Below are 27364 nucleotides of genomic sequence, written 5' to 3'. Positions count from 1 at the left end.
ATTTGTAACAACAAAAAAAAAAAAAGGCAGACAGCAAATTGACTAATCCTTACCAAAGACTAACTATAAAATGACCCATAGAAGATTTCTATTCTAAACATAATCAAACGTCTTACACATATTAAGGTCAAATATCTCTCGAAATACCAGAAAACTAAAATTCCATAGCGGAAAGCACAGACAAGATCATTTGAGAAAGGACGTAGACTGTATATTGGGTATCTTGTGAGATCAGGGCAGTATAAAAGTTTATTGTTCATGGAATTCTCCACTACATTGGAATCAGTTCAAGTAAGAAAAGAAAGCATTAAAAGCTTTAAAGGTTTATATAAGGTATTAACGAAGTAAGCTGGAATTTATTACTACAGGATAATGTAAAATAGTACTCAAATTCTGTCACGAATAACTGAATTGATGCATCACAACGAATCCTTGTGAAGACTGAAAACGATTCTTATTGCTTACTTTAAAACTAAACTCCTGAACAATAAATAAACTATGATAAACATTTTACAGGTCTTCAAATAAATGGCAGAATCTAAATCTCAACTGTTCTTTAGATTCTGCAATAATAATAATAACAATATTATTATTCTTGCAGAATCTAAAGAACAGTTGAAAAAAAAACAATAAAAATTTTAAATGAAGAATGCAAAACGTTTGGAATGAAAATCAATCTAAACAAAACTAAAACAATGAAAATAGGAAGAAATAAAATAAAATAAATAGGAAGAAAACAAAATTTCAATAAACTTAGAAAATCACATATCTTGGCAATCTCATTACTCACAACCTCGACAACACAGAAACAGAAGCAATAAAATACAGACTTAACAATAACAATATTGTTAAGTCTAATAAAAAGTCTAATCAAGGATGGTCTAATATGAATAAATTAAACAAAATACGAAAATTAACAGCATTTCAGAAAAGTCTCAAAGTAAAAGTCTACAAAAACCATTATAATACGTAGCTACAGCAACGTATGGAGCTGAGACTTGGACACTCAGTCAGAAAGAAACAAAAAATCAGGGCATTCGAAATGAAATTCTTAAGAAAAATAAATAAGACTCACTGGTCATAACACAAAACAAATGAGCAATTCAAACACGAATTAAACTATAGAGAAAGTATCATAGCTGTAATTCTTAAACAACAATTAAGATGGTTTGGACGCCTCCAGAGAATGTCCTTTCAAAGATTACCATATATAGTCATGAAATATAGTCTTGAAATATAGTCACTGGAGGAAGACGATCAAGAGGTAGACCAAAAAGAACTTGGGTACAGTCTCTCTCACAATTCTTGAGCTTCAAAGCGGTGACAGGAGTGGCCTGAGATAGAACCAGACGGCAAAGATTAACATATAGGGGATTCAACTCGTCATCTGACAGATGAAAGAGAAGAAACATTTTACATTATTTTACATTATTTTTATGACTCAAAATACTTCGGGGAAAAAAAGACTACATTTTAGCAATTTTTCCTATTTGGTGTCATTTTTCCCTTTAATTCAAGAAGATAAAATATAATTTTGGGACAGTGTCATGCTTCATCATTTTCATCTTCAGTATATATACCTTAGTTCAGTGATTATTTTCACCGAGTGTAACAATAAAGAAGTTGATGGATGTGCTAGAGCATCTAACAAAGGAGAGTTGACCTTCCAACATGCAAGCGCTCGTGCACGAACACTTAAATTGTCAAAGATTACATCAACAACCTTTGCTACGCTTCTCAGTTTTCAGTAATTTCCTCGTATTTTTTTTTATCGATACGTTTCAAGGATTCAGTATGTATCTATAATATATATAAGCTTTGCCAGTATATAGATGAATATACAACAGTTTATAAAGCAACAAGTAGTAGACATACAGACCTGACTAGTTTATTCAGAGGCTACAAGTTTCGTTTTATTTGCACAAGACTTCAGAAGAAAAGGAATTAACAGACAAACGCACATAAAAAAATAAGCATGGAAACAACCAATATACAGTTATGCAGAATTCCGATTACTTAACTGAAGTGAGAACATGCTTCCATTGTTGGGCACGTTAGCGTGTTCTCGTCTGAGCGTCTGGCTGGCTAGGAAGCATTTAAATAAATTGATGCTAGGATTAACATAAAGATATATTGGATCTAATAATATTTCCCAAGATTTCCCAATTTTTCTTACTCTCTGTTTTGTCATAGCATCGGTGTAAAATTTTGGATTCATTCTCAGAACTTTGTGTCTCGCTGCGAGGCATTATGCGTATTAACTGAAGAAAGTATATACGATGATAGAGCTGGGGCTTCAATTCTCTGATATTCTCCTTCATACGTTGCTCAATAGATTTCTCAGCCTGTATACAGCATGAAATATTTCAACATAGCATAGACTTTCAGTCGCTTGAAATATTCAAGAGTTTATTGACCGAAGAACCCCATATAAAAAGTTGCTAATATAGAAAAGAAGGCTGCCTATGGCTAGTCCTCAGTTTGTTTATGCATGGTGTCATTGTACTTAAAATACTCAAATGAAATACAGTGTTTGAGAAGCGCCATGGTTTTCTTAGGGACTTTATCGTGTAGTACTATGAAAAGGGCATTACTTGGTAAGTAAATTAACAATATCAAAGCTCACTAAATTGTTATGTTCATCAAGAATGATGTTGCTGATGGTAAAAACGAAATGTACAGAGTTTTATCCAAAGATAACAATTTCTTGATGAAACATTTGAAGAAAGGGGTTTGGAAGAATACCATATGAAACCAATAATATGGCAGAAATGTATCTATGATATTATTATAATTACAGCTATTTTGCCTGCTTCAGTATCTATGATATTTACTTAATTTGGAGCAGCGGACAACCATCACGTTTTGATTTTCTCGACTATCTCAACAACCAACATCTCAACATAAGATTCGTCTATGAAATAGGGTCCAATCATTCACTTCCTTATTTGGATTTAAACCTGGCTAAAGAAACTGGCAAATGAAAAATTTTTGTTAAGAAACCAACCCATATAGACAGATATCTACATGCCTCTCCTCATCATTACAGATCTCAGGAACTGGCATCATTTCAACAGTGGGAGCGAGAGAACGTGGTTTCATTTAGTAATGAGAAAGAGCATGCCAAAAAACCCCGATTTATAAAAAAAAAAAAAAAGAAAAAAACCCGATTTGTCAAAATTACTACAATGAACGCAAAGTTTCGAAGCTCATTACCAATCAACGCAGCGAACTTCCAGTGGTGTAGAAGGTCAAAGGTTTAAATACTCTTCTCTATAGTAGTCTTCTTTCCGTGCAACCTGACTAAATCAGAGAACATAAATTACGACAGCAATTATTTCTTTCATCAACATAAAATCACTGCGTCATCCGTTAATCTCAGACACACTCCCCTGAAATATCCACAAGATTATCGACTGTGTTGGGAATGCAGGACACCATGCTATGCACAGACCGAGAAATCTATTGAACAACGCATCGAGGAACATATTAGAGATAAAGAATATCAGAGAAGTGACACCACAACACTATCAATGCAGTCGCTTCAGCTGATCCACGTGATGCCTCGGGCAGAGAGAGAGAGAATTCGAAATCTCATACGGAGTTAGGACAAAACAGATAGAAATTCTTATCCATAAGGACTGTCTATAGATCCAAAAAGAAATTAAAGATCCAGTTTAACAGCATAACTGAACGATGATAAAGCTATTGGAATAAAATAGTATGGTAGAAGGAAAAGACAAATACTATGAAATGGCATATTTATAAAAGTTTGAGGAAATATGCATATTTTAATTGATCAACATATTTTGGGAAAATCTTGTTCAATCTAATTATTAAAGAATGTCCAACTTTGCATTTACGAGTTAATTAAGGAATTTACAAGTATAATGTCGCATTAAGACTACAGCTGTAATTTAAATATATTTCCTGCTATGGTAAGCGTTCCATCTTCTTAAACTTGTGTAATACGCCGACGTTTATATAGCCCATCAAGAATATATAAAGCGTGAAGGAGTTTGAAACACATGACAATGACATTATTTTAGTTTTTACAAAAATAAATTATTTATAGCATAATTTTCCGTTGAACTTCCTAGTCATCATCAAGTCTTCTGTTCTATTTGCTTGCTATGATGGTCCTATTTGACTAGATTCTTATCAATCCTTAGACAGATTAAACTCATCATCCCAAATACTAAATTCTGTATGCTGTTCAATAATTTTGTCATCTATTATAATTTTTCAAATGCTCTAAGATCATTGTCATAAATTTCGTTGATACTGTTTTTTGACACACAGATTTTTAAACGCATTTCTCTGCAGTTATATTTAGATGACGCGCCATAACAGTATAATTTCTCCTCTGAATCAGACTATCAATAGTAGATTACATATTAAACTGAGAGAAATATATAAATGAATATATGGAATTTCTGTGTCAGTAATAAACGAAGCACTATCCAACAAGATGGATCGAATTCATAATTACCGAGGGAGGGTTTTTATTTATAAATAAAAATAAATTCTTTGACAGACTTTTATTTCCCAAAAGAAGTAGACAAAAATCTTTTACATTTAACTAACATATGTTTTGGAAATCGCCAGGTAGCTAGGCTCCACTCTTCATTGTCACCGATAGTTAACTTCAGACTGCCGATTATTTTAACTAAGAGGGCATCGAACTTCTGCCATTTCATAATCCTACAATTTAACTGATATATTATTATCTGAAACAGTGTGAGTTCTATACTTGACTTTTCTGAATTTTAGGGTTAATTAAAGGATAAAAAGCCATACTTGTCTGCCCCAAAGATCGAATAACTAAAGAACCGGTTTAAAAAATGCGGATTAGAAAAAGTTCCTGGTTGGTGACTATAATCAAACCTTAACGCTGTTTCTTTGCAGTTGAACACAGCTACGAATATTTAATTATAGTCGAAATAGAAATATTCTTACAGTAAAATTTAATGTTAAAAATATACGTGCCGCATATTCACGTTTGTTAGAGACTTTTAATAGTAAGAAGTTCTTTCTAGCTTTAGTAAAATTATTCTTTACAATCTCAGATAAAATACTAAAAAAAATTTAACAAATGACAGCTGATGACTACGCAAAACGGCTACTCTTTAGATAATTGCTGCGCTGTTCTGATAACACAGTCTAAAAAGTAATAATAAAAAAAGCCTAGCAGGAAAGGCTGTTAATTAATCATGTGATCAGAGGTGACATACGAATTCGTTTAATGAAACGATACAGTTCCGAGCTCCTTTTTAATCCCAGACCGCCTACGATAATTGCAAATGTCACCGAAGAAAGCTCGATGGTAGATGCAGGCGTGTCATTTCCTGTCAGCCGTGTGACAAGAGTTCGGTCGAAAATTTCTGGCACTTAAACCAAAGTCAGCTACATATATTTCTTTAATTTCACAAATTTTTTTTCTTAGAAAAATGAACTGAGAATAAAATGGAAATATTGTAACTTTCTGGTTACAATATTTTGAATTTAGATTTTTTTCATTCGTTTTTGAGTTGAATATAAATTTCAGGTACGAAAATGAATAACTATTCGCTCCACCTACCTTTGTATTTGAGATTCCTTAATCCATAATTATTAATTATGATAATTAATTCGTCGGAATTAATTATCATAATTCGACGAATCGGAAGGATTCGTCGTTACTTCTCAAATATTTTCAAATATTATTTCGTTATTGTCATGGCAATAAAGCCCACATTTGCATTAAACTAGCTGTAATAAATGATCGAAATCAACATAATTTTATATCACTTTTTTTTTTTTTTTTCATTTTTCCATTTCCATTCTGGTGTTCTAACAGGTTTTTCTATTTTGCAAAAATGACATCCTGCCACTTCTATATGGGACCAATCCTGGTCTTTCCTATCAAAGAGCACGCTTCTTCCGACACTTCTACGAAGTCGATGCAGAACTAGATGATGAATGTGTAGAGTAGAGTGGGACAACGTGACCAAATTTTACATGGGTAAAAACTATGACTATGGGATTTAACGACAAAATGAATACTTGGTTAAACAACTCAGTTACTCAAATACTGAATTAATTAATTCAGTATTTATTTATCTGTGAGACCTTTATTAATATGCAATAAAGGTCTTACAGATTTTATCAAGACGAAGTCAATATGACAATGCCCACGAGCCATCCAGGTACCAGAACCAGCTGATTAGCTATTGACTTTATTGATACAGATGGTGACAAATAACGACATTACACACCACTAGGTTGATTTATGTTCGATTCTTTTGAAAGAACCTCTGGTTGAATTCATTTGTAATTTCAGGGCAATAAGTTTAGGATTGTTTAGAATTAACGCCGAGATAGCTGAAGCCATCGGAAGTGTGTATTATATCTATCGAATTCGTGTGTTTAAGCTGACCAGTTTTTTTTCAGGAAAAACCGGTGTTTATTTTAGTGAAAATCCTGTTGTCGCAATCCGAAAAGGTATAGATGTTTTCCTCTTTCCTCTTTCACAATGACCGCGGTACTTAGTGGCGTATTAATATTGTCTCAAATTCTGGAGGAGGAAGATATAGGAATCACGCAAGTCTTTAAAGTAGAAATGCATGGGAATCACGCAGGAGTTTAAATTAGTAAATTGTCATCACGAATTCAGAACTATTGTATGGGTGGAGTTTGCTAAAACAGCTAAAATGTAATGGCTTTGTGTGGAGCAGTGTTATGATGATGGTCGCTTTCCTCAACGGTATAATAACAGTCTTTTTAGTTGAATGCATCGATCGCAACTTCCAAAAGAGGTTCATTTCGGTAGTCTGCTTGAGGTCGGCCATCTGCGAGAAGTATAGCATGGAACCTTGTCAGGCACTTGCATTGAATGAATGAGCAATGCGATATGCCAGATGGAAAATCAAGTAGTCGTTAAGAATATGCTTGATGCACTACATGGATAGCGTCTCTGCTCTCCAAAAATCGGGCTCCGTCGAATCTCAGTGGAGTATGAATGTTTATGAAAGTCTATAGGTGGGAGACGAACTTCGTATAGTGTAAGATTACCACCTTGCTTATTAGAAGCTTGAGATGGCTGGAAAGTACTGTTTGTTCTCTAGAGAGCAGGCAGGGTTTTCTATTATCTAAACTTCAGCCTAACTACAGTTACAAAGGTTCTAAAAATTACAAAAAGTTTATAACTGGAATTCATTAAAAATTTTTATCATAAATTTTAGAACCGTCAGATCTGTGAGTGATTGCCTTATCATAAAAAAAAAACATGATGTGAGCCGATCAGATGTACCTAACAAGAATGGTATAATGAACATTTACAGTATCCCTCTACTGTAAGCATTCACTTCCAGTGCAAGTTCTATACATCTTTTCGACCTGACTGATACTGACGTCTGTTCTCACTTCTCTTCTGAAGGATGTCCGCCTATGCATTTGCACGCGCCAGTTCGCAAACTACTTGATTATAGCTGACACCTAGATGGCTGATGTGTTTAGCACTACTTATAGTATCAGCTTCTGGCTTGTTCTGTGGTTTCGGCTATTAGATTTCTTCTTCCTTTTTTAACTACTTAGCCACACACGACATTGCTGTAAGTTTTGATATGCTGTATGTTTTAAAACTGATTAATATATAAAAAATTATACTAAGATGGCAGCTAATATACACATAAAGAATGATTCGTTTAGCATAAAAAAAAACGACTTTCAGCAGTTTTTACGTATCTCTCATCCATGAAAGGTTGTAAACCTATAGTGCTTTAGTACCATGGGCAGGTTACGGATTTTTTAAAATCATTTTTTTTTATATTTTTATTTTTTTAAAAATTTATTTTACATAATCCGGAAACCCTGCTCTAGAGACTAAACATAGAACTTTTTCAAGCCACTTCAGGCCTCCAGTAAGCATTGTGGTATTCTCATACTCACCCTGGGCAATTAAATTCACCTTCTATCTAAAGACAATCACAAATATTCAAACCCTCAGCCTACTGATTGAAGAATGAGTATGTTAACTACTTGGCAAACCAAGGCATCATATATGGGAAACAAGATTTTTTATTATTATCTCCCGGCTTACTTTGAAACATTTTAAAGCTTTAATATTCAAGCTTTTCATATTTTAAGAAACTCTGTCATAGATGTATCTAATCACCACATTTAAGGAATAAGCACAGAGAAAGGAGGATTGCAAGGCTTCCGATAAAGCATACCTTAAATTTCAGAAGGTGAGTGTGTTGAATTATTCACTTCCCCAAAAAGCTTTCAGCTCCACCCGGATTCCTCCACCATTCTGATATGCTCACGGAGTTTCGCGCACGTGCTGGAAATATAATGCAGAAACACTGTTGGAAACAGTTACGATTTCGCTAGGTAGGACCGAATGATAAATCGCCAAGAGCATCCGTTGCTAGGGCTTTTGTTTAATCTTCCGACTCTTAGTCTACACACACACCCCTGTAATAAGTCCGGGATTGTCTGTTTAATCCATGGGACAACTTTCTCTTCGTACCTAATGAGGCGTCAATTTGGTGCGTACACCACGGAGTATTCAACCTACATCCGGGCAATAAACGGAAGACGAATGAAGTTCATTAAGAGAAACTTTTATTAGGTCGGCAGTATAATTAGTACGAACAGCGGAGGTAGGTATTAAGGCCATTTTTGTATTTATCCAGCCGAACAGGACGGAATTGTGATTAATGCTGAATGTGAAGACGGCTGCACAAAACACGCCTTCCATTTTTCATGTAATTTCGCTTGTCAGCGTTCTGAAGCGGTGCGCTAACGAGCCAAAATCGTGTTAGAATTTGAACAGATTATGCAAATTAGTTCCCTTATGTGTCTGCCGCCGGGTTTTGAGGAAAACAAACGATCCCCGAGCGTAATCTGCGAACTGTTAAATTGATAAGTACGACAGTAGCTAGGGCGGTTCCTTAGAAAATTTAAATACTGACGGAATTTGTTTATATCTCCGTCCACGTAGGTGCGCGGACCGTAAACAACGCTAATGGCCGTCCTACACTATTCTAGGATGCAATAGAAGGAAGGGCTGCGTGCGGATGCATGCCATGATGACAAGAGATAGACACACTTTCGCCACGAAACTCATCTCGGGCGCAGCCAATGTATTTCAACGACATCTTTGGGAAATCACGTGATTCGCCAACGTACTTCTCAAACTCGCATTTCTCTTTGATAGCCACTACGAAAATATAACCGTTTAAGATAAGATCGCAGATTTTAGCTGCGCTAGAGAAGTTCAAATGACTTTCTATACATAAAAGATGCTTTTACCCTCCGTTTGAAACCCATATTTGCAGAAAGGCGAAAGAATTATGAATAATTTAGTCTTCCTGTAAACATAGCATTTTTCCTTTGGAGAATTGACTTCATTCTTATAGGCTCTGTCTAATGATGAGAGGAAAATGGAGTTGCTCAGATTCTTCGATCTAGTTATATTAATTGAGGAGTATTCTAGTATTACTGCAGATATTACTAATATGCTAGGTTTAAAGTGGTTGATGAAATAAAACGACTATCAAATATTTCTAAACTAGCTTTAGGAGAAAACATTTTTCTCATATTTCATTTGCCCCATTACTGTTGTGTTTCGCGGACGCACTTTGTTTATTTAAAATGATAACACTCGGATTAAATTACAGTACCCGACAAGATGGTCCGCACTGTATAAAAAAATACGGGTCCCTTAATTTTCGGTATAAAATGTTTAAAAAATAGATTTCAGAAATTTCTGAATAAATTTACGAATACTGACTTGAGAAAGTTGTATGAGACTCTCTTTGTGGATCAATATTTATGAAAAGCCTGTTTTAACGTTTTATGTGTAGAACCAGAAATATGCTAAATGACTCTTTCGAAAAGATAAAGATATCAAGACATTTAGATAATTTAAAATGTCTAAGAATGCTTCAAGTTTAGCAACAGACTATAAACCAAATGAGTTTATACCAGTAGTATTCACAAAGCCCACGTCAACACTTAAAACAGAAAAAATACCGAAAAATCAATGAAGTGAAGAACAATACGTAATCAGAGCATGTCAAAGGAAATTACTATGGAATATTAACATACATTTTGGAAATGTACATTATCGTCATCATCATCATCTTTGACATTAAAATCATGCAAAATTAATCATTTTAAACTACATTAATGTTTTCTGCAATTAATTATTGTCATTATGGGAGGGATAGTGGAAATAGACGAGAGTCTTCCTACCTCAGTGGTTTTGACGAAGCCCTTTGTTTGGAAAGACCTCGTTTCCAATCCCATTTAAGATGAGTTAGCCAGCCTCGTACGGTTTTCCTTCCAGATATTTGTCTTAAAAACCGGCCAATGAAGCACGCGAGCTTTTTATACACAATATTTAGGTATAAGACTAACCGAAAGCCAGAGATACTTAGATGGTCGTGGGGCCTGTAAGTTGTATTCTGTGCTTTATGAGACAGCCTTGACATTAACACAGCTGTAAACTAAAGACAAATAACTTTGCTTATATTCTCGTACTAAAGCAAAGGGTTTATGTAGCCTCCGTTTTCACACTGTTTATTCTAGTGATCTCAACGGGGAGAGTTTCCGTCTCCTGTGGGCGTTATAGAGTTTTTAGGAGCGCTGAGTTGGCTGAATGTCAAGAAATAGATACCCAGCTGGTACCTCGAATTAAAAAAACAAACAAACCTGAAGTTTGTATTAGAAACTGAAGGCTGTTATGTCAGCATGATAATTATTACCATACCTTTCACTTCTTCACGTCATTAATCAGGCAGCCTTCGTCGGCATTTCTAAAATTATTTAATATAGGAAAACAGCGAACGATGTGAACAAGATGAGGTTTTTATTTGTAGTTATTTAAAGTTAAAGACTAAGTTTGCACTCAGTAACATGAGAAAATAGAAGTGCCTCTTTCGATGTTTTTTTTATTTATTATTATTATTATTATTTTCGTTTCATATTAATTGGAAATTCACAGGATTTCGACTTTTTTTTTAGTTATATTTCTCCTAGATCGTCTTATAACGCAACGACCAATTGAAAGGTCGATCTGTATATTTTTAGCGTAAGTTAGAGGTGAACTTAAATGTTTGGAAGTGAAGGAAGATCCTATCACTAAAGTTACGACGTGAGTGACCATGTGCTGCTGACATGAAAACACACTGATTACTCTGTCACGTATTATATAGTTGACGCAAGCACAACCAATCTACTGTTGCTATAGAAACATGAAGGCATAAGTCTCATTCATCGTATTTCAACAAACAGATTCAGTCAAACAAATAAAATTATTTCATTATGCACAGAGATTATGTTGACAGCTTAGATGTGCAGCGAACCATAGCTAATAATATAGTGCCTATTTCATTTCACAGTATTAAAAGTATATGAAAGGCAGTACACTTACATAACCCACATGCATAGTTTTTAGTAATTCTCAAATTAGAGGTTGTTTTGGTGATTTTTGTTCTAGATGCAGCAGAAGTTGTGCCTTATTTATTGATTAAGTCAAGAAAAGCATCCCGTTTCAAATCATTCTTTGTTTTCCTTTACAGAAATGTAACAAATCTTTATTACTTTAATACGAAAAACAATATTATATTTTTGCGCAGCCATTATCTTTCATCTGTCTGTAGAGATAATAGACTAACGTTATTATTCCAGACAAGATATATAGATAAAGAGAAAGGGGGGGACCTGCTCAGCCTATAGATGCAAAGACTTGTTTTCCATGGAGAAGTCTCAGAACAAGTCCGCTAAAGCTATAACGAAAAGGCATCGATTTTAGACTGAGCAGAAAATGTGATTTTCATTTATAGGACTGCTATCATAATCATAATTAATGATAGAAATGTACGTAAGGGTTCCGTTAATGTCTACTTCTTCTATTAATGTATTCTTCTTTCATAATTGTTATTATCGAAACAATAAAGGGATAGTTTTATTTCCTTTGCATATATCTTGTCTAAGAGTTTATGGATGACATTAGTAATTGTTTAAGGAGGAAAGTTTATTATTGAACACTAATGTTTTGTCAGCAATTCTAAGTAATTGCATTTATTTACCAGCAATGACTGTTTATATGAATTATGATATTAAGACGTTTTTAATGTCTCAATTGGTTTGTTTTAAAAATGCCGTTAGTATTACTGATCCTGATTTTCCCTTTCAGTCGTTTCCGACTGGAGGTGACTTCGTAGGCATTGCCCACAAAGTATTCCTGGTGAGATTTTTTACACGGTGGTTCACCATTGCTTTCCTCAACCCCCCAATTTTATCCAGGCTCGGAACCGGCATACGGCTGGGACGTATTCATGACTGTAATCCATGTGTGTTCACGGGGCGAGTTTGGCTGTTCTGGGGGACGAAAAACCCGAGTTTCTGGGTGAACCCCCCCCACCACCACCCTACGTATGAGAGGCGGCTAACTCACCTTTAGTCGAAAGAGACCAGATAAAGGTTCCTCAGGTCACTGACGGGAATCGAACCAGGTCTTTCCGACCAAAGGGCTTCGTCTGTACTGACTGAGCCACGGAGACTCCCGTTAGTATTTACGTAATTTAAATCTGATGCGATAAGGCGTAAAGTAAAAATGCGTTGATAAATTCAATGCATGCAAATGCTCGCAGCTACACATTTCTCGGCTGTTCTTTATTTTATGCGTTGTTTATTAATGCTGCCCAGGAGATCGTTGGGTTATATGTATAATATCTGAATTGGTTCAGATGTGTTACCAAAGAAAGAGGAAACAATCCCACAGGACATCAAAATGGAAAAGAAAAGCTAAGGGGCGAAATAAAGAAAGAAAGAAAAAAAAGACCTAAACCATTTTTGCCTTTGTTTTTCTTTCAGACTTTACCTGCAATCAGAGAAATGCGTTTTTCGCTCTTTCCTACGCCCATCCTATCATTGTGCGGCATCGATCACGAGCGCTTTTACCAGCGGAAGTGTTCATCAACACTGCATTACGCCAAATACAGAGTAGTTTTTAGTGTGTCACGTAGGCAACTTGAGTTATCCGCCAACTTGACGTTTGACATATATAGCTGATAAATACCTTATCTGCAAGCGTTGTGTGACGTTTGTTCATTTTTAAACATGCACGATACCGCTGTGGATTCTGACTTTAAGCGCCATCTACATATTATATTTTGTCACTCGCGGGAGTTAAATTACAATAATTTTTTGTTACTATTTATATAAAAGTGACAAAAAGCAGTGCACAATTTTGGATATTGCAGAAATAAATTTGGGTACGAAGGATAAGAAAGATATGAACAAGATACATTTCCGGTTAGTCAATGACATTTCGAAACGCCATGGACTCAAGGGAAATATTATCTGTTTGATTTATATTCGAATTAGCAACTATTCATGTATTAGTCACCACGAACAATCGAAATGCTTAAGAATTAGCCTTTTGACACGAGCAGAGGGTGTTAAAATACTGTTAATTTCATTAGGAACAACAAAGGTTATAATTTTAGAGTGAATTACCAAACACTTGTATGTTTTATATTTACAAAAAAAAAAAAAAAAAAAAAAAAAAAACGGTATCTATTAAATATTAGATTCACAAAAATCCAGGGAGATTTCCCATATGGAGTTTTCAGCCCCCTTCCCCCCCTTGCCTAACCTAAACATCCTTGCCCCCTTCCCCCCTTGCCTAACCTAAATTTATAAATGATAACAAATCCTCTGATTCACTTTTCTTTTTCATCCATACGAGCGCATCCATTTGCGATCTCCAGTAACAAGTACACGTGCCCGATCGATCGCCCCCCCCCTCCCGCCGTATATACATCAATCTATCGCCATTTAATTCTAGTACCTGTAATCACACGCATACGCCTACGCACATAGCCATGAAGATTACTGGTACTTATACACACAGAATATGCAACTTTCTTTTCATTGCTAGCAAAACCAGAATCTCTCAGTCGCTGAATCCGAGCAGCATCTCATCTGCAACCTACGTAGGAAGCAGACTGCTGCTCCGATATTATCACACGCGAGTTCAGTTCAACGCAGACTGAAATCCAAAAGCACCTATAAAAAGGACTTGTTTTTTGTTTTATGTGTAATATGTATTTTTAAATGTAACACACACACACACACATTATTTTAAAAATGTTTTAAAAGTGACATTATTTTAAAAATATGAAAAATATTTTTGCTTGATATCGCTATCTGTTTCAATACAGTCAGAGCATCAATGATATTAACCTCAGAGGTTCAATAGTATTGTACTGTAGAAATGCACTCAGCGAGGAGATAATTAGTTTGATACAACACTCTCCTTGAACTCTTAAGAGCCCAAACAGCATGCGGTTATTTTCGCATGGAAAAAAAAATCGAACTAGTGAAATACCTACAATGCATCTAACTGAAATGATGACTAAACTATAATAAAATTGTATCCTTTTTAATTTGTTTTATTTTTTTAATGCATCTTAATGCACTCATCTGTAAAATGAGTTTCGTTTGTAAAGATACGACTATTAATAACATCAGAACTGATACAAAAAAAAAGCTTAATGAATTGTCAACTAATTTCTACATCCATTGTTGCCTACATGCACATTTCTAACAGAAAAGATTTCATTATTGTGCTATTTAGGTAATGTAGAACTTGCTGCCAAACGACTGCAGCTGTAAGAGGTTATTTTCAATTCTAGTATTTTTTTAGTGTCAGACAGGGAGTTTAATAGCGGTAGAAGGAAAGCAGAAACTGCACTAAAAATAGTACTTAATGATTAATTCAGGAATTCTTTCGAATCGATATTTTTTCATATTTTTCTTTCATTTTATTTTAAGACGACTGAGTTCTTAGATGCGGTTGCCTTATCGTTGCACAATTCTTCCCGAGGTTTCACTCAAAACATTTGTAAGTTGTTTGAAGTGGAAACCACAGATTCTAAAGAAACTGATGAAAAAAAAAAATCCTTGAATTAACTAATCTTGGTCGCTGCACTCTTCTAGATCGTGAGATTGTTCTTCTGCTTTTGCTATTAAGTAGTCCTTCAAATCTGTTTTTCTTTTGTAATTTTCTAATTTTCTTTCATTCTACCACGTGTGTGTGTGTGTGTGTGTGTGTGTGTGTGTGTGTGTGTGTGTGTGTGTGTGTGTGTGTGTGTGTGTGTGTGTGTGTGTGTGTGTGTGTGTGTTCTTTCCGAATCTTATCTTCTTTAATTCTAATTTCTCATTTCACCGGTCATTAAGTTTATATTTTTATTATTCGCATTCTGCAATGTTTTGAATTATAATTCAAATAAAAAAATGCATGCATTTTTAATAAGTGCGAAATTATAACTATTAGATTTAATAAAATAATTTTATTGTTATTATTTAATATGATAAAAGGAAGTATTTTTCTTCTTAATTCAAATATTTTGGTCAAATTTTAGTTAGTATTTATCACGCACAAACTATCTCTAATAGGTTTACGATATACTATATTTTATGTTTATTTTTATTATCTTATCTTTATATTAGATGTATGCATGTATATACATACGCATGCAATATACTACAAAAATGTATATATAAATAATAAAATTAGATCATTGCAAGGGGAAACTGTATAAGGGAAGACTATCTTTCATTTTCCCATTTTCCCGACAAACAGTTTTTTTATTCCAAAAGATTCATGAACGCTAAGCACTAGACAGCTGGTTTCTTGAAGATAATCTTATCCATTGTGAATGCTACATTCCTCTCTGCTGCTCTGTCTGCTTGTCTACAGGAAGAATAGAAAAAATTATCTGAAAATACTATGGAAATAAAAAGAAATTCTACCAGAACGTTCCGGATTGGTGTAAAAAAAGAAATTCATAGAAATTCTATGAAAACAGAAGAGAATAGAATAAAAACCAATTTATGATAATACTATAAGAATATGAAGAAATTCCATATGAGAATAACAATAAAAATGGAAATAAATTCCATATGAGAATACTGTAAGGTGAGATAGGAACTCTATGAGAATATTATAAAAATAGAAAGGAACCAAAGGAATGCAAATATTGGAGATTCCAAAAGAAAATTCATATTGAAAAAGAATTCTGAAACTGTTATCCAATTCTGAAACTGTTATCTGAAACTGTTATCGGACGAGCACACTAGTATCCTTTCATAACAACATGATTAGGAACAGAGCCTCCGTAGCCCAGTCAGTATACACGAAGTCCTTTGGTCGGAAAGACCTGGGTTCGATTCCAGTCAGTGACGCGAGGAACCTCTATCTGGTCTTTCGGCTAAAGGAGAGTTAGTCGGTCTCATACTGAAGTAGGGAGTTTTTTTCACCCGAAAACTCGAGTGTTTCGTCCCCCAGAACAGGCAAATCGGCCCCGTGAACACACACACGGATCTACAGTCATGAATACTTGCCCTTAGAGGACGCACCAAAGGAGTGACGAGCTGGCTGCATTAATTCGTCGTAAACCCCTCATTAGGGGAATCTACAAAGGGACGAATAAGAAGGGAAGGGATTATGCACGTTCGTATTATTAACATAGTTGCATAACTTGTCGTTCTTAAGCATAGCTTCTGAACATCTCGAATATATTATTACCATGATCTAGTCAATGCTGGCATTAGGTCTTGTATCAATAAATAATTTCACCTGACTCCAAATACCACACTCATTCCGGACTTAAACGAATATATCCTTCCCAACTAAAATCCGAAAGGGATTGAGCTTCCACTCAAATAGGATACGCACAGGACATGGTATCTGCGCAGACAGCTGACACAAGTGAGGAAGATCAACTACGCCCCAATGTGACCGTGGGGTCACGAACCAAACCATCCGGCATATTGTGGAGGACTGTAGCATAAGAGCCTACCCTGGTAACCTTAGTGACTTTTTTATCTGAATTTTATATCTTTACTAGTTATTTGTACATATACACTACCTGTGTCATTTATATTGTCTACACAAATATGTATTATATATTTCAATGTCATGTGTCTTTTTTATTATGTCATACGCTAAAGAAATAAATAATCAGATGCATTCAAATGCGGGGCCCATTCCTCTTATATAAATCTAGGCTTCCCTCAAACCTACTCCACATATCGCAAAAAAAAAAAAAAATCGCAACTATTCCTTGTGCTGTACACAGCCTACATCAAATCGTTTGTCATCATATCCCATCTTAATTTGGAATTATTATGTCTTGGTAACAGACTAACGATTTTCTCCTTCTCACACTTTCTGAATCTTGCTTCTTCCAGATAAATATTTAGAAGAAGAAAGGGGGGAGATTATTTCAAGCTTTGACTTAAAAAGTGCCAATAACACTTCTTCAGGGATTCAATCAAACTATATTCTATCTCTCAATATCGCTTAACACAATTAATAATTGCAAAACGGACCCTTTGTGCTATCTCCCCACAATATACACTGAGAGAGAGACATCACCACGACTCCTGGCTCCTAAAATTACAGTTCTAATCAATAACTTGCAGTTTTGTGGTACAATAAAAAAGTTTGTACCTCAAAAGAAATTGTATTTCGGCATAAGCACATTAAGCTTAAAATTTTTCAATGCTTTAAACCACAAAAAGTGTAATAAAAAGTTACACTGCTCTTGAGAAATGGCACTGAAGACATTTTAACAATGGACGCAGTCCAAATATAACTGTCAAGTACTTCAGCTCAAGAGTATTTTACCTCTTTCAAATATAACCTCTTGTTTTACGCTCCCCGAAAACTATTTCCTACACCTTTTATGATATATTAAATCTGTGACCAGTGCACATAATGTTATAGAATATTTTAAAACAAAAGTTATAGGTAAAAAACACTCGAAATATTTCATGACCATCCCACAGTAAAGCGTCTCATAAAACTAGCAATGGATTGAAATCCATTGCTAGTTTTATACTGGTCCTGATGTAGAACAATTATGAGCAGTGCGGCCGTTCATTGGTCCCTGTAGACATTATGAAGATGCATCACAGTTTTATAAGATGTGAGATGAAAATTTTTAATTTTTTTTCACCTTTGAAACTTTCAATGATTATAACACTATTTGACGAATATTATTTATTCTACATGCCAGTAACATTTTCTGTAGTTTGCAATAGGCTAATCACAAATTATCATTTTTTCTTTCTTTTCTTCTAATTAGAATATATTTAAGTAGTTTAAGAGAGTATTTTAGGCTATTATAAGCAAAGTCAGAGATAATTACTATACGTTTTAGTTGTTGTTCTTAAAATATTCTATTTATATTTCATTTTTTAAAATCAAAAACTAATTCTGTAACTCCTTACCATTACATGTTACATTCGGTGTTCTAGTCGAAAAATTTATTCTTTTCCCAGTTCAAATTTCGTAGATATTCTGTACTTAGATCCTAGATAAAAACACAAAAACAAATTCTAAGGTTTATCTCAATGAGCACATTTTATTGGAAGAATAACTTGCTAATTTCATGCTTGTTAATTTTTATAATAGATTAAACAACAATATACTTCGGCTAAATGTTTCCAGTTAACAAATTTTGAAGAACTAGCGAATATTATCGACTGTTCAGAAAGAGAAAACTAATAAATAAAAAAGAAACAAACAAAACTCATACTGAGTCTGCGCAAGCTAAACTGGAATACGAATATCATTAAGTATGAAATTAAACTTCGTATCATGTAAAATAAAGTAGCCCTATATTGAGAGAGCTACGATAATTCAGCAGCTTGTTACCGGTAAAGTCCATCAAATACGTTCTCTCTCTCTCTCTCTCTCTCTCTCTCTAACACACACACACACACACACACACACACACACACACACTATATTGTAACCTTTTTTAATCTATTTGAGCTGTAACAAAAAATTCCTATTTACCTTAAACCGAATCTACGTTAATCATTTGTTTTCAGCAAGTTCGTTTTCCCATAGAGAGCTTCGAAATGATGCTCACAGTATAAATGCACAGTCAAGTATATGTGCAAGTGAACATAACTCAGCAATCACGGCATTAGTAATTATCCTTCACAAGTCTCAGGGACAAACGCTTTATCAATAGAAGCTAACTTGCCAGATGCTGTGTTTGCAAGGATACTTATATGTAGTTACGAGAATAATAGCACAACAATTTGAGGTGCGTGTGTAAGAAATAAGGAAAATCAAAGTGCACTGTTGAATGATCGCAAGTATTTTCAAGGAACATTGTAATTATTAGAAGAGCCGTTAACTGATAATAATGTGATATTAAGTTCTAAACTGATAAGCAAGAATAAAAATATTTTCAATGCGGTTTTAAATCCATACTAATTTAAATTTAATTTTAAAATACTTAATTAAATACTGAGCCCACTTTAAAGTTTTAGGAAACGATAATTGCCTCAATCACTGAGCATATGATTATTTGAATTAGGCGCTATTTGAAATGTTAAGCGTCCGCAATTAGCTCAAAAAAGGAGATAATCAACCATATTAGATATTAGACCACATAATTAATTGATCTAAACAATAAAAAACACTTCTTTGACACACAGCACATATTGAAACATAAAGCATTATTCGCTTTTTTCATGTTTGATTTTGTGAACGAATTTGAAAAGCATTCATAAAAAAGAATAGAAAATCCAGCAAGCAAAACTGAAGAATAAAAAGAAAAAAAAATAGAGTAATGTTAGCGAAGTAACATTACTAATGACAGAATATTGTTACATTAGTTGAATAATGCTGAAATTATAATTAATTTCATTTTAATATCATTACTCTGCAAACTTTAATTGAAATAAAAACTAAGTTCACCTTGAAAACACACACACACACACACACACACACACAAGAAAACTTACATCTGTAGGATAGTACAACTGCTAAATTAAAGGTTTACAAATAATGCTGAGTTTTTGTAAGTCAACGCAAAATGGGTCATCTGAAGCAGAGTATTTAAATACACGCTATCATTCCTATGTGTTGGTTCTACTTCCTCCGATTTCTTCAGCTTCCAAGTAGCGGTAGGCAGACTCCTTATCACTGCATTACAATAACCATATGTAAATTGTTAGTTTGTAATATGTCACGCGTTGACTATACAGACAATAAACATAGCCTATTAAAAAAGCGGATATGATGATTACTAAATTTAGCATATAAAGCTGCTACAGAGTGCTTATTAACATCCCAACCTAAAACAGCATTCTAACGTAAGATGCCCGTGTAATACACTGCCAATATTTGCTTACTAGAAAGAATTAATAAAGATGGAACTAAACATGCAACTTTTTTATGGCAATTGCAAGTTTCCAATGAGTGATGAAATTCATCTGTCAACTAAAGAAATTCACATTTATGCTCGAATTGGGATTCGAACCGTGTCGGCCTATTGTTGGAGAGTGGAAACGCTGTCCATCTAGTCAATCAGCGGTGATGTGAATTCTATCCAAGATTTCATCTTCATATTCGCAAAACATAAAGAGAGTTACTAATAACTGATCTTTATACTTTGTTTTCCTAAAGTAATTAATCTGAAATCGAAACAAAACATCGCAATTTATCAAATAAAATAGCTAAAAAACATAATTTTCTTTCTTTCATCAGTTGCAGAGCTAACTGTTTACGAACTAAAAGTGTATTTTTTTTAATCTTTAATGCATTTAAGAACGTGTTTACTAAAAGCAAATTAAATCTTTTGAATTTTTTCTTTGTAAATGCAAAAATGTTGACTTCTACGTATTTAGATAAAGTAAGTTACTGTACATCGAATGCAGCAGTTCCTGAAAAGGTGAATAATAAAAACGTGCTATATTTGATCATGCTAATTAAATATGACACTTTTTATTGCACTCACTCTTTGAAGTATTGCACTTTCATGTTTAATTTTGGAGAGTTAGTAATATAATTATGTATGCATTTAAAGATTCTTCGTACTCGGATGTTTCGGCTGTTTTCTTTTCCTGGCAGATGTGAAGAATATTGTAAAAGATCAACACTGGGCATCACATCTTTGTTTATTACATCTCCATATTGCAGCAAAGTTACTGTAGAGACTTTTGTAAGGAGCATTCAAAGTATACATAGTCCCTTCTTAAAAAACGGAAAACAACTTGTTAATGGGAAATACGAAAAGTTCAGACTTGCTACAAAACATGAATAACGAATATTGAGGATTTCGTATTGATGTTCGTGTTCCTTAAAACTAATGAGGCTGTATGCAGGTGAATCACCTTGTTCCTGCAAGATGATTTTCTGCTGAAAGAGGAATCAACAGTACATTAATGACCCGAACACTGGGAGAAGATACATTTCCTTACAAGATTCACCTCGGCCAGGCATTGAAAGAAAATAAAATCCTAGAAAATAATATAAATGTTATTAAATACTTTACTAGAAACGAAACATTTTATAGTTCAGGTTCTCATAAAACAATGCAATGGTTTCATACGGGTTTCATACAATAAAAATCATCTACTGACCAAAAAAATATAAAAAATAAAATAAAGTTGCAGTCCACTTTTCAAATATTTCAACCTTCATCATCTGGAAACAAGTCAAAATTGACCACTATTTATGCATCAAATTCGTCACGAATCTAGCCTTTCTGTTATATAGGTACTATTTTTATTTAAAAAAAACTTTTTTTTTAGAAAAAAATAAAATAAATAAATAAATCCTCAAAAAAATCCTCGATGAAATCGAGATAGAAAAAATAATCTGTGACATGAGATCTGCAATTTCAAGCGATTATAGAAAAAAGCAAGAAATAATGAAAATCAAGGATGGAATTATTTCTCTCTTTAGGGAACAATGAAATTTATTAAAGATAAATGTCAAATTAGACGTTCATCTTTAATAAGTGTCTGATTTAGCTCAAGGACAAATTTCTTAATCGCTTTATCAATGACAAAGTGAATCCTTGATGATTCATTTACAATGTGAAAGAAGAAATCATACTATATCGGAAGTTAAGTGACATATCCTTCAGAAAATAATGCCGTTTTCCTATAATAGAATGTATACAAAACAGAGAGGAGTTATGATTTGCTTGACTTAAGTACTAATCCTGTGGACAGTCAGGAGGACTTCTATGCAGAGTATACAAAGGGGCATGCTACGCTCAGATGATATCAAAAATAAGCTGTGGAGGGCACTAACCAAAGTAAAGTATAATAATTAAGAACAAAGTAAAAGAACATTAATAAATAGGATTTAGAATTTTTTTTTTTAGTTAAGCGATAGTGGTTTTAGCATAAATATTGCATGTAAGTGGGTGATCTCCGGAATTACTAGCTTCCCTAAGCACAGCTATACGTTTAATTGCATAAATATTTTTGAGAAATTATTATTTTATTTCGCTATTTGTTTTTAAAGATTAGAAATAGAAACCTACCTATAAAAATATTATTTCTTTAAGTCTATACCACTTTTATTAAAGCTGCCTCGATAAGGGAGTTACGTAACGCTTTAAAGCGACTCTACTCTTTGATTTCGATTTTTTTTTCCAGGTCCTGCCTTGTATTAACTACTAAACTTAGATAATGCAACTACATTAAATCAAACATGTTTACATATTCGTGGACATTACATCACATACAAATATTATTCAATCTCATCACGGCTAAAGAATTTATTTAGCTCGCTGAAGAGTAGCAATCCATTCCATTATTGAAACTAACTTGATCAGTAAGCTTTCATAGTTAATGCCATTATTTAGGAATTTTCCTAATAGCTAAAATCCCTGCTGTAAAAAAAAAAAAAATTTCAGGCGCGCCTTATCCTTCATAGCCGTTGATTAAAGATAGCGCAGAGAACTATCAACGTCTCTGTTTGCTCTCTTCTAGCCCCAGTTTAGCCAAGTGGAATATCAACATCCACACAGAGACAACCCCATTGTCAATTTGAATACGGGCTGTCCAACACCCTTCACTTTTTCTATTATCTAATCACGTTGTCTTTGAAGAAAATGTTAGCTCTTCCGTTCTTCGGGAGAGAGAAAGAAAGAATTATAGCTCCCAAAGTTTCAGATGTCATCTTACCCCACTGATATGCCGTGTTTTTGTCGTTTGCTGCCGCTCGCCTAAATGCTGCGCATCGGTTACAGTTGTCTTTCATATGTAACAAGATAACACACAATCTCCGACTTGTAATTAGGTGGCGCACTTATCGATCCTAGAGAGAGAACATTATCTCCGTGGAGACCTCATTTTTCTATCGCTTACAGACCATCCCAGCCCACTTAAGCTGATATTGATTGGAATAAATTACCGCGACATATGAACGCACTTTTTACTTGTTCCCCCGCACAACGACTGCTAAAAAAGATGCATATCTTGATGACTTCATTCTGCTGTTCAAACTTCTGTTTCTTCCGTTTTCTCTGAGATAGAAATAGAAAAATAAAAGAACGAAAGAAAAATTGCCGCTACTTATCAAAATAAATTAATGTAAAAATCTAATTCTCTTCCTCTATCTACTAGAATTAGTGATTAAGTATGCTTTCACACTTCCTATTGCTCCACTCATTTCACTTTCCGGAAATACAAGCCATAACCTAGTAAGGAGATGATAAATACTTCACCGTGAATATCGCTCTAATAACTTAAGAATTACGTTTAGAAAGCTATGCATCATATTCACGAAAATGCTGAGATTATTTTCCTTTTTATCTTCCGTCGAAAATTTTCCGATTGTTCGCCTCGAAGCGGAGAAATTCAAAACCGTACGTAATTACAGACCTTGCGGCATGCAAGATAAACGACAAAAGGAAATATTTTGATAATGATGAATGGACAAAGGAAGACGGTAAATACTAATTCGGAACTCTTATATCACTGGTGTGATAAACTGAGTGAAATTTCAAAATAATTTATCAGGAATTCTTGTTTAAAACGAAATAAAAGTAAATAAGATATCTGTTAAAATAAACTTTGCTGTGCCATTGCTACAAATAATTTTCTTCTAGACAGAATTCCAATACTTTATACATTCTAAAGTTGTTCATTCTACTAGTAGCCACGCCCTTCAACATAAAGGAAGTAAAATTGTGTATTAATTTGACCTCTCTTTTAATTAATGCTACTTTAAGAATACAGTTCAGATTTAGACGATGCTTTGAGTGTATAAAAAAAAAAAAAAAAAATCAGCTAACGCCTTTTTATTCCCGTGGCGAGGCCATTTAGCCCTATCTAACTTATAAAAAAGTATAATAATAATAATAATTCTAAAAGCAACAGAAAACGAATCCGATTATAAAAAGGAACAACAAAATAACAGATATGTGGGCTAGAAAAATAAACCTTTGCATGGCCAATTTCTTCGAGATACTGAGGATAAAATTGACGTGAACAAGACGTGGCAATGGCTACAATATGGATACATTAAAAAAGAAACAGAAGGATTTATTCTAGCAGCTTAAGAACAGGCATTACAAACTAATGCAATCAAATAAAAAAATTTGAATATTAATAATAACAGAAAATGCAGATTATGCGAACAGAAAGATGAGAGCCTGCAGCAAGATAGCTCCAATTGACTATAAATACCGTCATGATCAAGTGGCCAAAATAATTTATTGATATGTATGCAAAAAATATAGTTTTCCTACTTCTGATAACTGGTGACAGCATAAAATAGAGACGGTACCGGAAAACGAAACAGCAAAAATTCTCTGGGACTTGAGAATACAAACTGATCGGCATTTGGAAGACAACAGACCTGACATCACAATTAGCGAACATCGACAGGTTTGGATTATTGATATCGCAGTATCCAGTGATAACAACATTAACAACAAAGAACTGGAAAAAAGTTACTAAATATCGAGATCTGGCAATCGAAGTTGGTCGGTTGTGGCTTAAACACACCCAATAGTTATCAGTGCACTAGGTGCAACTTCAAAGAAGCTATCCAACTATTTACAGCAATATTAAACATCCACAAAGTGATTCCATATGACTTACAAAAAACAGCTTTACTTGGACCAGTCTATATTTTACGACGCTACCTGACGGACTATTCTTAGATTCTTGGTAGAATCTGAATTGTTCTGAATCACCAGTCAAATTGTCATTTAAATGATATCTTGTTTTGACTGTGTATCAATTATGAGAATAAAAAAAAATATTATTATTATTATATCAGGCACATGACAAAATCAGCTAGTCTGTATTAAATAAAGAATCAAAAAGAGCTTATAACTTGTCTTCTAGTATTACAATTTTGTATGCATATGATAGTCTCTACGTCTTACCCCAGTAAAACCGTTAACCGTTTTCACAATTCGTTTCCCTTTTTTTTTTTAAAAAAAAGTTTGGATGATATGTATTTGTAGACAAGTATATTGGGGAAAATCTTCGTACTGTCCACAAAATGACTGATGCAGCATTTGCACAAATTATTTAACTTTAGTTACTACTAATTGTATAAAAGTACAATAGATAGACTGCAGTTTTTACCAGTAGGAAAATCAGTTTACTGTAACCTTCTTTCACAACAGTTTAAAATAATTACAATTTTTAGAAGTGAAAGAGTAACATTCACTGCTAAATACCTACACTGATTTTATTATAATTTTATCCTTAAGGTAGAGTTAATTTAGAAAACATACTGGGCCCTGAAAACACGAATTTCTACTCTCTGGAATCTTGAAGTGTAAGTATAAAATTAAATTAACATATAACTAATAGTATAATTTTAGCATATTAGAATGTTTTGTGTATATAGAGTTGGGGGGGGGGGTATATCAGTAATAAAAATGAAGGAATAACAACGAATCAAAAATTAAGTTTTATATTATTATAAGATTGTAAAAATACATGTAAAAAATCTGAACACGTTCGAATATACAAAAAAATAAATAAATAAAATAAAAACTTAACTAGGGGCTCTCTAACGCACAAGAATCTTTTAACATCGAGGTAAAGCCATCCATTTTGGATTAACTGACATACTACGATAATTGTTTCAGCCTTAATGCCACCAGACCAACTTCACATTTATTCATTTCTTATATCCCTTTATTTTATTCCTCTTATTTCTTAAATTCATCTTTTCATCATTATTCCATTCCTTCTGTCATATCCTTCTTAGCTTTACTTTCTTTAAGCAGTTGATACCTAATTATCTTATAATATGTGCCACAGGATTAAGATGTTTCAAGAAACGTGAAAGATGTTTTAGGATGTATTCTAGAAGTGTTGATAATTATGCTGGAAAAATTATGAGAGATTATAAATTGCATTATACTTTTCATGCTTTATATAGCGTAAAAGTATATACGTATAAATAGCATAACGACTTCTATATCAAATAAATTAATGATGGCTGCTAAATATAGGAAAGGGGTATACTTAAAGGAGTAGAAGATATCGAAATTTATAATGTTGATTCATGTTTAAAAGATGGCAGAAGTTTGAGAATAAATTCCAGAAAAGGCCTATGATTTGTTAATTACAATGCTAATACAAAAAGATAACATTAGTTCTGGAAGAGAAAAAAAACTTCTTAAAAGACACCAGACATAGTATTCTCTTAATAATTTTCAGAAATTATACCATGATGGCAGAAGTTTGAGAATAAATTCCAGAAAAGGCCTATGATTTGTTAATTACAATGCTAATACAAAAAGATAACATTAGTTCTGGAAGAGAAAAAAAACTTCTTAAAAGACACCAGACATAGTATTCTCTTAATAATTTTCAGAAATTATACCTTTCTGTTGTTAGCAAATAACAAGCAAAACAAGATCTGAACAATGAACTGTTTATTCCTCATGTATTTAACCCAATTAATGTAAGATATTAAATTTGGGAAGCTATGTTTATATACACATAATTATATAGATTACATTGTTGGAAGATTAAGCAATGAAGATGGAGAGCTGTAGAGTGGAGTGCCCTTCCTTGGACTCCTTGGAGGTGCCATTTTGTAATAGTAGTAGTAGCAGTAGTGATATAGTTTCTCAATTACGAGAATGGCTAAAAAAACTTTTGGTTTCATGTCTTCCTCTTTTTTTTAAATTTAAATAGAATGGTAGTAATTCATAAATAACGCAGTTATTTATATTTAATATTATAACACCTATTTAGGATTTAAATACCTTAACACCTCTTTAGTACTTAACCACTTTTAGTACTTTATAATTCATTCATTCTTCCAAGTGGAAGAATGAATGAATATAAAGTATAAATAATCTTGCCACGTAATTTATTAATTATAAACATACAAACGTACACTTTCTATTCAAAATATCTCTGTAACGCATCTATGACCAATTCTGAATTGAAATAATTCTGAAAATGAAATAGAACTGCAACTCGAAAGTTATTAGCGAATCAAATTTCTTGTAAAGACATTAATTGAGTTTACAACTACATAAGGGGGTGATTTTTC

The 27364-nt window shown here is 33.6% G+C and overlaps 1 protein-coding gene across 10 annotated transcripts in view; it reads right to left on the bottom strand.

The window, feature by feature from the left end:
• LOC150092750 (xylosyl- and glucuronyltransferase LARGE1-like) overlaps positions 1-27364 on the bottom strand; it is a 676688-nt gene that overhangs the window by 450644 nt on the left and 198680 nt on the right. For 9 of the 10 annotated variants that reach the window (XM_090414755.1, XM_090414753.1, XM_090414752.1 and 6 more), the window contains one exon: positions 18298-18380. The exons of the other annotated variant lie outside the window; for it this stretch is intronic. The gene's annotated coding sequence lies outside the window, so the exon portion shown is untranslated. The remainder of the gene's footprint in view (positions 1-18297; positions 18381-27364) is intronic. 10 annotated transcript variants of the gene reach the window in all.

Source organism: Typopeltis vanoorti, chromosome 25, assembly GCF_054136105.1.
Source record: "Typopeltis vanoorti isolate ZY-2024b chromosome 25, IOZ_Tvanoo_1.0, whole genome shotgun sequence".
NCBI lineage: Eukaryota > Metazoa > Arthropoda > Arachnida > Uropygi > Thelyphonidae > Typopeltis > Typopeltis vanoorti.
This window is presented reverse-complemented; position numbering and strand designations above follow the sequence as displayed.